Genomic DNA, 11,583 nt, shown 5'->3' with positions numbered 1-11,583 from the left:
GCCATATTGGTCAGGGAAACAGGCATCGCCCTAAAAACAAGTTATATAAACAAAACTTGCTATTTTGTGAATATTTTCCTTCATGTAGGTTACAACGAAACATATCCTGGTAATGCGTAGATTTATAGCTCATGTCACTTTATTTATTCATCTGAACTTTTCATTTTATAAAGTTCAGAGGAAGGTAGAGTAGCAAAGCAAAGCGCTGCACTCATGTAAGCAGGGGCGGATTTAGGAAATGTGGGGCCCTAGGCAAAGACAGCTAGGGGGCCCTCAGACATCCTAAGTTCCAAAAACTCATATCAGGGAGATGCTTTTTGAACCCCCACCCCCTCCGACCCCACCACACATCACATACCAACCCCACCCCCCGCCCATCATCTGCCATTTATTCCCTTCCTCCTTTTTCAAACATCAGGATGTGCCCAGCAGGGATAAAGACAGCTAGACTGATTTAAAGCACTTTTTAGAAAAGACAAAGAAGAATGAACAATCTGGGAATTACATAGAAAATAATAGAATATAGTCTACTTTTTTGCGTTTTCTAGATGTTTGTTAATCTGCATAGTTGCTCATAAATAAACACATTCTCAGAAAATAAATAGTTTTTATATATTAAAAATATAATGCTGACCAATAGATTCATAGGACCATGGAAAATACAGGTTTACCTTCATAGCCTCAGAAAGGAAAGATTTATGTGCAAAATGTAAAGCTGTTCAGGAAATTATTTTTTGTTGTTGGCATTCATATAAATATACTGGTGTGGTAACTTAGTATACGTTTGACTGGTTTTTGGTATACGTCTATTTTGAATTGATGATGGGTTCCTATGCAGTCTGAAAATCTCCATAATCATTCCTTCTTTCCTAATTTCACCACTTTAAACATTGTCAATAACTTCAGAGAACATTTATTCTGAAATCTTTACCAGTTTGACATGAAAGGGAAGAACAAACTCTGTAAACATTAAATACTTTTAAACTGTTCTTCTCTGTTAATCTAATATTTTAAATCTTTTTCTGTTATAATTAAAGTTTTTTTATTTAAACAATCAAACAAATCCGCTACAAATTTAAATGGTATAATATGCAGAAAATAAAAGCTTATAACACACGCTCAGAGAATGAAAGTAAAAAAAAGGGGCTCCTGGATGATGAAGGGAAAAAAGGGAAAGTAAATTGTAACATCATATTGAATATATGCGTCTAATACGCACACATATCCTAACAAATATTAGAATAACAAGGTGGAAAACTGTAATGTTCTCATTCCTGCCAGTCTTATAATGAAGCCACTAATGAGAAGTCAGATACACTTTAAAAAATATCCCAATTGTCTAATCTAGTCAGCATGACCTCATATGACACAGTTTCAGTCGTTAACCCTTTCCATTGCTGGGATGCAGGGTGTTCGGGAGCCTGCAATGTCTCAGTATATTTATGCAGCTGAGGTTAGTCTAACCATCAACACTGAGCCGGGATATTGCTGTTCTGTCTCCAAGAACAAACATAGACGTCCTCCCATAGGCGAGGACATAGAGAGTTACGTTTATCTATGTCTCTAGGAGTTTAAGTATTCTGTCCCAGAAAGGTTTGACCAAAGCACACTCCCATGGAAGATGTAGAAAAACTACTAGATTTTATTTTTTTACACTTCCAGCAGATTTATAATTTGAAACCTAATTCTATTCATTCCTTCTAATGATGATGTCCCAAACAATGATGGAAAAGGTTTCCTGAGGAGGCTTCCTGGACCAGACCTTCCTGTGAAGAAGTGCTTTTGTTTCCATAGACCTGCTGTTATTGGCCTCCGTCAGGAAAGCTGTCCAGGCTGGTGCTGTTAAACACTGTCCATGGTGCTGACCGTTTATCCCAAACTGACACATTCTCCAATATCATGATTTCTTCTGCTGGTTGTTCTGTTTCCTTTTATCTGATCAACGGGACCCAGTGTGCACTAGCGAGGACTGCCAGCGCTGATCGGACAGGACACCATGACATGACGAAGACCTTAATGCTTCCTCTGGCAGTGCAGCCTGCTGTTAACAAACCACCAAGAAGTGTCTTTCTAAGCAGTGTGGACATTAGGAGCGAGCAAACGCCTCTGCACATAAATATTCCCAGTCCTCCATCAGCAGACCTGAGGGAACACGCTCACTCAGTCAGAGCTGAAATATGCTCACAGCTCATTTCAGACTCTTTAAGGACCTGTAGATCCCACAGTTTATGCTGACATCAGCCTTTGGGGGACGGGATCCTTTGGGGGACGGGATCCTTTGGAGGACGGGAACCTTTGGGGGACGGGATCCTTTGGGGACAGGATCCTTTGGAGGACGGGATCCTTTGGGGGACGGGATCCTTTGGGGGATGGGATCCTTTGGAGGACGGGATCCTTTGGGGGACGGGATCCTTTGGGGGATGGGATCCTTTGGGGGACGGGATCCTTTGGGGGACAGGATCCTTTGGGGGACGGGATCCTTTGGGGGACAGGATCCTTTGGGGGACGGGATCCTTTGGGGGACGGGATCCTTTCCAGGACGGGATCCTTTGGAGGACGGGATCCTTTGGGGGACAGGATCCTTTGGGGGACGGGATCCTTTGGAGGACGGGATCCTTTGGGGGACGGGATCCTTTTGGGGACAGGATCCTTTCCAGGACAGGATCCTTTGGAGGACGGGATCCTTTGGGGGACGGGATCCTTTGGAGGACGGGATCCTTTGGGGGACGGGATCCTTTGGGGGACAGGATCCTTTGGAGGACGGGATCCTTTGGGGGACGGGATCCTTTGGAGGACGGGATCCTTTGGAGGACAGGATCTTTTGGGGGACGGGATCCTTTGGGGGACAGGATCCTTTGCAGGACGGGATCCTTTGGAGGACGGGATCCTTTGGGGGACGGGACCCTTTGCAGGACGGGATCCTTTGCAGGACGGGATCCTTTGGGGGACGGGATCCTTTGGAGGACGGGATCCTTTGGAGGACGGGATCCTTTGGGCCAATAACCTCTAAATTTACTTCTTCTTTATGTCACCTTTAGCTCTTTTGTTTTTTTTACTTTATTTTATTGAACTTTTTAGAAAATAGTCAAGATGAAAAATAAAACAATATTTAGAGAGAAACAAGAAAATACAAAAGAAATAAAACAAGTATAACATAATTTTGGTTATGATGGCACCCATCATAACCAAAATTAGTCATGTATCACTAATGTGATGTTTCTCCATTTTTCCCATTTGTCTTGACATTGTTCTTCTTGTATCCTCAGTCTATGTGTTAGAATCTATCTCATATGATGTGTTCACAGTCACCTTTAGCTCCTGTTAAATCTCAGTCTTTGGAAGGTCTAATATCAGAGATATAACGCGGTGCTACATAATCTCTTTCTCAGGTATGCTAGCATCTCAGCGGCACAGAGAGAAGAAGCTAAATGAGCATTAAACTAATGTGCAAATGCAAAGTTCACTTCTCCTTAAAAAGACTGACTTCTGTTCAGAAAAGGAGCTTCTCCAGATAATTATCAGCCGTGTGCCAGCATGGTTTAATCATCCTGAAAGTGTTGACTGGACAGAGCTGAACCTGTAAGCGCAGACAGCTAACAGACCTCTCCATCACTGAGGGGAAATCTGCTGCACCATAGAAGTCTGGCTTTTACTCTCCGCAGCAGCTTCTGCTAAAAGCAGGTTAACAGGGTTAGTAGAGGTTGTTTTTTATGTGGTCACACTTTTAGCTGAACGAAAAGGAACAAACTTTCTATGACCGATTATCAGGGCCAGCCTAGAGTTAAAAAAACTAAATTTCGAGAATAAAGTTGTAAAATTACAAGAATTAAGTCCTCATTCAACGACCCATTACAGAGCGAAAGCTTGGAGCTCCGCCCATCAGATGACGACCAGCCGACCAGCTCCACCAATCAGCAACCAGAGTCCACTTTGACATCCTGCCCAGTTTGATGCTGCTGCTAAAAGATTTCCTGATTTGTCAAACTGATGCTAAAGTAGAACTTCACATGATGCTCCACATTCCTCATTTCAGGGAAGAAAGGGATTCTGGGAAGAGGTGTAATAAAATACTGGGGTTCAAGGAGACAGAAGCAGACATAGAAAAAGAAGCATAGATACAAAAGGCAACTGTCAACCAGCTTCACAGGCGGCCCCGTCCAGGAAACACACAGCCAGGCAGACGAGCTCCGAGCCAGCTCCCATGTCAGAGGATGAAGAGAGCACATCCAGTTCGTCACAGTCAGAGAAACAGGACTACACTGGAAAACAGGCCAAGCTCCAACATCTAGAAACAAAGGTGTTGATGGCAGCAGCACAGCTGATATTTTTTTCCAGGATGGCGTCACAGCCAAACAGGAACAGACGAGGCAAAGCTACTCTGAGGAAAAGCAGAGAGAGCAGAAGGTTAGAGATTGAACTAACAGATTCTGCAGAATAGGAGAACAGAGAGAGAATGAAGCAGAATGATGAAATGGGGGTCCCTATGTCCTCCAAAAGTCTAAGCCTATAGCAGCATAACTATAGAGATAGATCAGGATAACCTGAGCCACTCTAACTATAAGCTTTATCAAAAAGGAAAGTTTTAAGCCTAGCCTTAAAAGTAGACAGGGTGTCTGCCTCACGGACTAAAACTGGTAGTTGGTTCCACAGGAGAGGAGCCTGAGAACTAAAAGATCTGCCTCCCATTCTACTTTTAGAAATTCTAGGAACCACTAGTAAACCTGCAGATTGAGAGCGAAGTGCTCTGTTAGGAACATCAGGAACAATCAGATCTCTGATATCAGATGGAGCTTGGCCATTTAAGGCTTTATATGTGAGAAGGAGGATTTTAAATTCTATTCTGGATTTAACAGGAAGCCAATGAAGAGAAGCCAGGATAGGAGAGATATGATCTCTCTTTTTCATTTTCATCAGAACTCTGGCTGCAGCAGAGTTATCTGCCTTTCAACCCTGGGGGGGTCGCTGGTCATGCCTCCCCTTCCGCCCTCTTGTGTCCTTTCTGCACACGGCCGTTCCTAGGAGCCGTGTTTGCCATGGTTTCGCTCTGGGTTTGTTATGAGGCCCTTTCTGTTAGGTTTAAACACCAAACATTTTATGCAGTAACCTGTACAAAGGAAGACACAGAGAATTTTAGTATGATTTACTTGCAAGGAGAGTGATCAGAGACTGTTCAGTTACAATTCTCTAAACCACTCTGAAAAAGTCTCCGCTCTACCAAGCTTTTTATTAAGGAAACGCCCTGGCTACAATGTGGTTCCGACTGCTAAGGGGAGGGGGAAGGGTGAAGCCAGTCGGAACCAGAAGTCTGCAAAACATCATACAGTATCATGAGATAAGAACTTTCACTCCTTTTTCGGTGTTAGTGAGTGCATTTCCCCGTGTTTTCTCCTTGCTGACCTTGAGCAGCCAGCACTCCATCTGCACACACTAATAACAAGCATTAGAAAGACAGCAAGTGAAACATTTCAACACTTTGTGTAATACAAGTATACAGGAATATGCAAATGTGTAAATATGAATGTATAAGTATAATATGATTAAAGTAGAATAACTTGTACAATTAATCCAACATTTCCCCCCTGTTTATTCACTTTAAGCTATTTATTTTATCATTCAGTAGTTACTTCTTTTCAGATTTTCAACTATGAAATCATGTTTTAGCTGTTAAAGGGTACACTCAGAGGTACTTTAAACTGGTGGGTTACTGGTAATATCATTGGAATTAGGATAAAAGTCAGGAAAATGCAAAGAGATCTCATCTTCTGCGCTGTCTTCATCATCAGATGGGTATTTTTCAGTGGGCATGAGGGCATACATTTCTGCTTTCATGGGTTGTATTGCTGTGGTAATTAGTCTATTTAGCAGCGCTCTAATACATGGAATGCAACAACATCCACATAAGGTCAAGATGGCGGCAAATACAGCTATAGACATTAAAATAGAAAGCACCAATTGTTTGTATTTACCAAAAATGTCTCCAAATCCATCCCACATTTTTGTGTCAACTCCAGAATGGTCTTTCATTTTGCTGTTAAGAGAGCGAAGGCCTTCAAGGGCCTTTGTGAGGCTGCCATCTGCAGCGGTGTTGTTGGGAATAAAGGTGCAACACTGATCTCCAAAAATAGAGCACACACCACCTTTTTCAGCTAACAACATGTCAACAGCAATACGGTTCTGGAAAGCCATCAGAGAGGTAGCTGACAATTGTTCATGGACGGCGGAGAAGCCTTGTTCTGTTTTATTTCCCAGCCTCTGGACGTTATAATGGATGTAGTTGATTCTGTCTACATTTTTATTTAGAGTACACCACCAGCATAAGAAAGATTCAAATCCTGCAGAAACTTGATTGGCTAGTTTATACTCCTCAGGAACACCTCTGGGTACACCAATGCTATCAATATAAGTAGGATCATCTCCTCTCCATGCATTTTCAGATGCCCTCCCCCTAGTAGTATGCTCTGTATGAGGTAAAATGCTGTTTGGAGTCATTAACAATTCATCCGTTGTGAGTGATGTAACAGAAACAGGTAAAATCAAAGTGACAGCAGCACACAATCCAGTGGTGTTACATGGAAGTTTGTCAAACAATTTGTCATCTCCACACCACCACCAGATGTCGCTACGGGATTGAGGTTTAAAAAAGGTGGATACCAGTAAAATACTTGCACATTGTGTTTCATTTAGTGTGCCTGGTTTCGGGCCCACTCCGGTCCTGTTTACACAGGTGAAATTTGCCACAGCTACTTTTTTCAAAAAGATTGGTTTCTTTTTCTCAGCTGTGGTCAGGGGATAGATGTTATCCCAATAGGTGCAATTATCAGACGGGACCGTATAATTCATTATATTTAGAAGACATTGAGGAGTTATGGTGGCAGGAACCACACGTAACAGCGGTCTAGCTCCCATACACACAAGACAATCATTAGACACTGTTTTAGCTGCTTGTTCTGCCATTAAAAGCCAGTTGTTTGTTTGACCAGAGATTCCAGTGATGACTTGAAACAATTCATCTGTTTTAAGCGGACCATTTATATTTTGAATTTTTATCTGTTCACCTTGGGCAGAAGTAAGAATCCCTTGTATCTCATCTCCTTTTTGTGTAATATTTACGGGGCACAAATACAAAGGCCAACATGGATCGGTTCCACTAGACCGTGCACATAGAAATGAGGAAGAACAGCCTTCCTTCTCAAGGGGTTCTGCTGTGGAGTTTTATTGTCATAGTGAAAACTTTGGAGGCATGGTTAACAGTGAACCCTGATATTCTACTCATCCATTTCTTAGCTAAAGGTGTCCATCCATATGATCCCTTTTTCCACTGTCCAGTGGTTCTAAATACGTCTCCCCAACCATTATGAGTTCTTTGAACTACGCGAGGAAATAGGTAGAAATCATAACCGTGCCAATTTCCGGGGTCATGTTTAAATCTTTGCGAGAATGTTTGAAAAGGAATAGTCACCAAACTGATTACTCTAGTAGAGTTATAGCAGAGATAGACGTCCCTTTTACAAATAACTGGATCTTGAGGGCAACAAGAATCCTTGCTCTGAGCGAGAGCTGAAAACCAAACTAATATGAATAATCGCAACATCATCTAGGTTTAAACTTCAAAAGTGTTCTATGGATAATCTTTTTACACAATGGTCTACTTCCTATGACCTCTCGGCAGAGTTGTTGAACCTTCACCAGTTTGAGATGGTTGTATGCTAAAAAATACAACCCCCTTTGTACGATGGACTTCCTCTGGAGGTCGGTGAAGGAGACCAAATGTGTATTCTATAACAGGTACCACAGTAGAATTACTAGAGTGCTAAGCAGTACGGTAAGGTTCCACAGAATAATTAAGAAAGTGATTTTACTTATTACTCATCTGATCTAACTATCACTTTCTTGCAATCCATTTAGAAAACAAATCTATTATAACCAAACAGAATTGAAAGGATAAATAGGTTTAGGGAAAGCACCTTTTTTAGGTCTTAAATTTAGCACATATTAGACATGCTTTACAAAAGTTTTTTGCATAGAATATAAATCCATATGCTGTATAATGATGCTCAATGCTCAATCAATCCTACAATCCCCCCGTTTGAGACATGAGTAAAATCATGACTCAATATAGCAGCTCATTCAAAGAATTTTTTATTTGGAAGGATTGGTTTATGTTCTGGTCACATATAGGGGCCATCATGGATTTTAAGATAGTTTGGCTGATTAACATGTTTGTTTCGTTGAATGTCATTCCCATTTCACATGTTTTTAATAAGAAATGTTATGTTTAATACAATGTTACGATGAAAGTAGGACAGCAACTAACAATTATTTCGTAAATCGATCAGTCTATCGTTAATTCTTTCGATTAATTGGTTAGCCAAAAGTTCTGTAAAGAAGATTACTAATGACATTAAACCAGGTGAAACCAAAACATCTCCTCCTGAAGAGCTCCTTGACAGACAAAAACATTATATAATCGTATTTGCAAAATGTTTATAAATTTATTTTACAGTTTTGGTATGAGTACTGATCCAAGTGGGTTACTCTGTCGGGGAAAGCCAGGTTTTACATGTATATTATGTGTTAGAGTCTCTATACTCCATTTAATGATGAATCACTAAATTTTTTTACGAATATGCAAATAAACAATGAATATGATTCATGTTTTCAGCCACAGATAAATACATGAGATGGGCAACACAGAGTAACTACAGCCCAGATGTTCAACTTTCATAGTGAAGTTATTATTTTTAATGAAGCATAGTAGGTAAAAATATAAGAGTGGGGTTTAACTCTGCACGATTCTATATATTCAGAAGAAAGTACTGTATTTACCGTCTGTCTCAGTTGTTCAAATAAAATCATTTACAAAGTGGAAAACAGTCCTAATTCCACATTCATCAGAGCCGGTGATACTCCAACATTGATAAACAGCATCTAGTTAGTGTAGTGCTTAAAAATGTTTATTAATGTAACAAAATGCTCCTTTTCTCTTTAAACAATGAATTCCTCTCATCAGTACTAATGCTCATGTCAAGCATAAAAAAAAGAAAGGCATGCATAATGCATAGTACCAAGGACACCAGACCAATAGTGTCCCTACCAAAGTTCAAATCAAACCTACGCCCTCGGGTGCCATCCTTCATTGCAGCGCCCCCTTTTTTTTTAAATTTATTTATTATTTATCCAATTAAGTTTTTCATAGTCTTTATCAGGACCTGGAGAGTCTTTGTGCCACATGGTAATATGTAGGTCATCGGGTCCATGGACTGCTGTACAATTTGAACAGACTGTCTTCCCTCCTGAAGCAGCGCTTCTCCGATGTTTAAAGGAGGTTTGTTGGGAAAGTCCAGAGTATAATGGTAATGTGGGATGCCCAGCCTCTATCTAAACAAAGCATAGAGCATCCCTGCCTAAGAGGTTAACTGGACATTCAGGTAAAGTCAGTACAGACAGCCGGCAGGAGAGTCCTTCAGGGTCTCTCAACCACACAAGCTGGATCTCCTGCACAGCCTTTAAATGACCTTGAGCTAATCGGACTATGACAGTCTCAGGTCCTTGGCCAGCACCTGGAATTTGTTGTTTAACAGTTGTTCTGCATGCACCACTGTCACACAGGAAAACTGTTGGGGTGCTATTCACATGTATAGTTAATACAACTAATCCTTATTTGTGCATATTAATTATGTTTTTGTTTTAAATGCTTTGGCTAAAATGCCATCAGAAGGCTGATAAATAGAGAGGAAAAAGAACAAGAACAGAGGGACAAAACCTAGAACAAATAATGAATGTCTATTCTATTAACATTTCTCTATCTGTAGAATGGGGCTGTTTTATGGGTTTTCTTGTCAGGGGGGGGCCCCCCTGCCCATCCATGCCCAGGGCCCCAAATTTCCTAAATCCGCCCCTGCCTATAGACCATCATGACAGGAAAAAATGGATTTTCAGCTGGCCCCTGACCAGCCAAAGGATTTGGCAGCTCAATTAAAGGAAGCACTCAATTTCAGGTTTGGGTTCAGGGGCTGGCAGTGGGGAGATTAAGCCTCCCCCCATATCTTTTGACCAAGCCCCCACAGGTCCCCCAGAACGGGTAACCCTTGTGGAGGTGCTGGGCATAGGAGAATAAACCGGTGGATTTTCAACTTTAGGAGCTGGCAAGACTGGGGCTGAAGCAGAAGCAGCAGCAGCACCAAGTTCATTTGGGTCTTGCTGTAAAGCTGCTTCTGCAGCTGCTTGTGCTTGCTGTAATAATGCTTTTCTAACATCTTCCTGTGTCCAGGTTCTGTATACCATTACTGTGGCTGGTTGTTGGGCATTCCCCTCAACCTGGCCTGCTAAGGGGTTTGGTAATTCTATTAAAGGAAGCGTGAGGACTGCTCCTTCACCTTCCAGGTTCACAGGCATCACTCGGGGTGTCCGTGGAGACAGAATGTCATTAAATGTTGTCGCTAAAGTTTTTGACCAATCCCCTACAGAACCTTTGGACCTAGTAATATATCCCTGGGAGGTATCAGCTTGTGGAGAAGCTGCTTGAGGAGGGGCTGTGTTCAATGGTGCTTCTACATGTTGTGGGGGAGTATATCGAGGAGGATCCCCCGTGGGTGAGAGAGCTGAGGGATCGGCTGCAGCGGCAGCACCTCCCATAGATGGGAGATTGTGTATTTGATGTATCAGGTTAGAATAAGCCCCTGCGTACTCATCATCCTCCTTTCTATGAAACATAACTGATCTTTCCTTTTCCTTTTTTCTTTCTTCACTTTCCCTTTCTTCCTCTTCTTTCTCTTTCCTTTGTCTCTCCCCCCTCTCTCTCTTAGCTCTGCGCTCTCCCCCTTCTCTCTGTTCTGCCAATTTCATCCAGACCATGGTTTGCATGTAACCTTCTTTTGCCATCAAAGTGTCTTTATTTTTGCTCTTTGTTTTTATTTTTTTGTTGCAAATCTTTTATGTTTGTGGTGCTCAATTTGCCATTAAAACCGTAGTTTTTTATCCAGTGACACAATGGCTCTAACGCTGATGGGTCATCATTTTCGACTGCTTTCCAATCTTTGCACTGGAGTTTCTCTAATAACTTCTGTTTTTCTTTACTTTGCCCTTTTCCCATTTTGAACTAAATTTGGGCCCAGTGGGTTTTCAACACCTGTCGTGTTCTAAACACTGGGGCTTCAGACAAGATGGTGATCAACTACTTTTTGTGGTAAAACTCACTTCAACCTTTACAGGTGGAGTTTTCTTGTCTACAAACATCCACAAAAGCTCACCATTTAACCCTTGTCTTTTTGGTATGAAATACAGATATCTAGTGATATCTATATTTCCTTTCACACACACACACCGCGCAGTTAACTTTTACCTTATTTTAAACACAGAGGACGCCGCTATCCTATGCAGAATTTAACTAGTTTACAACTCGGGGAACCTGCCCTTACAAACTAGGGGAGCCTGCCCTCCCGCGGACTTTAACTGTTTTAAAATTTCTGTTTTACCTGATAGAGTCTAGAATTGTCAGGGTTTTAGTACAAAAGGGGAATCTCGTGACCCCACGCCCTTCACTTCTATCTTTTTTTTTTTTTATATTATTATATTTTTATAAAT

The sequence above is a fragment of the Cyprinodon tularosa genome, unplaced genomic scaffold, assembly GCF_016077235.1.
Source record: "Cyprinodon tularosa strain WSP-4 unplaced genomic scaffold, ASM1607723v1 ctg997, whole genome shotgun sequence".
NCBI classification, from domain to species: Eukaryota; Metazoa; Chordata; class Actinopteri; order Cyprinodontiformes; family Cyprinodontidae; genus Cyprinodon; species Cyprinodon tularosa.
Note: the sequence above shows the minus strand (reverse complement) of the source record.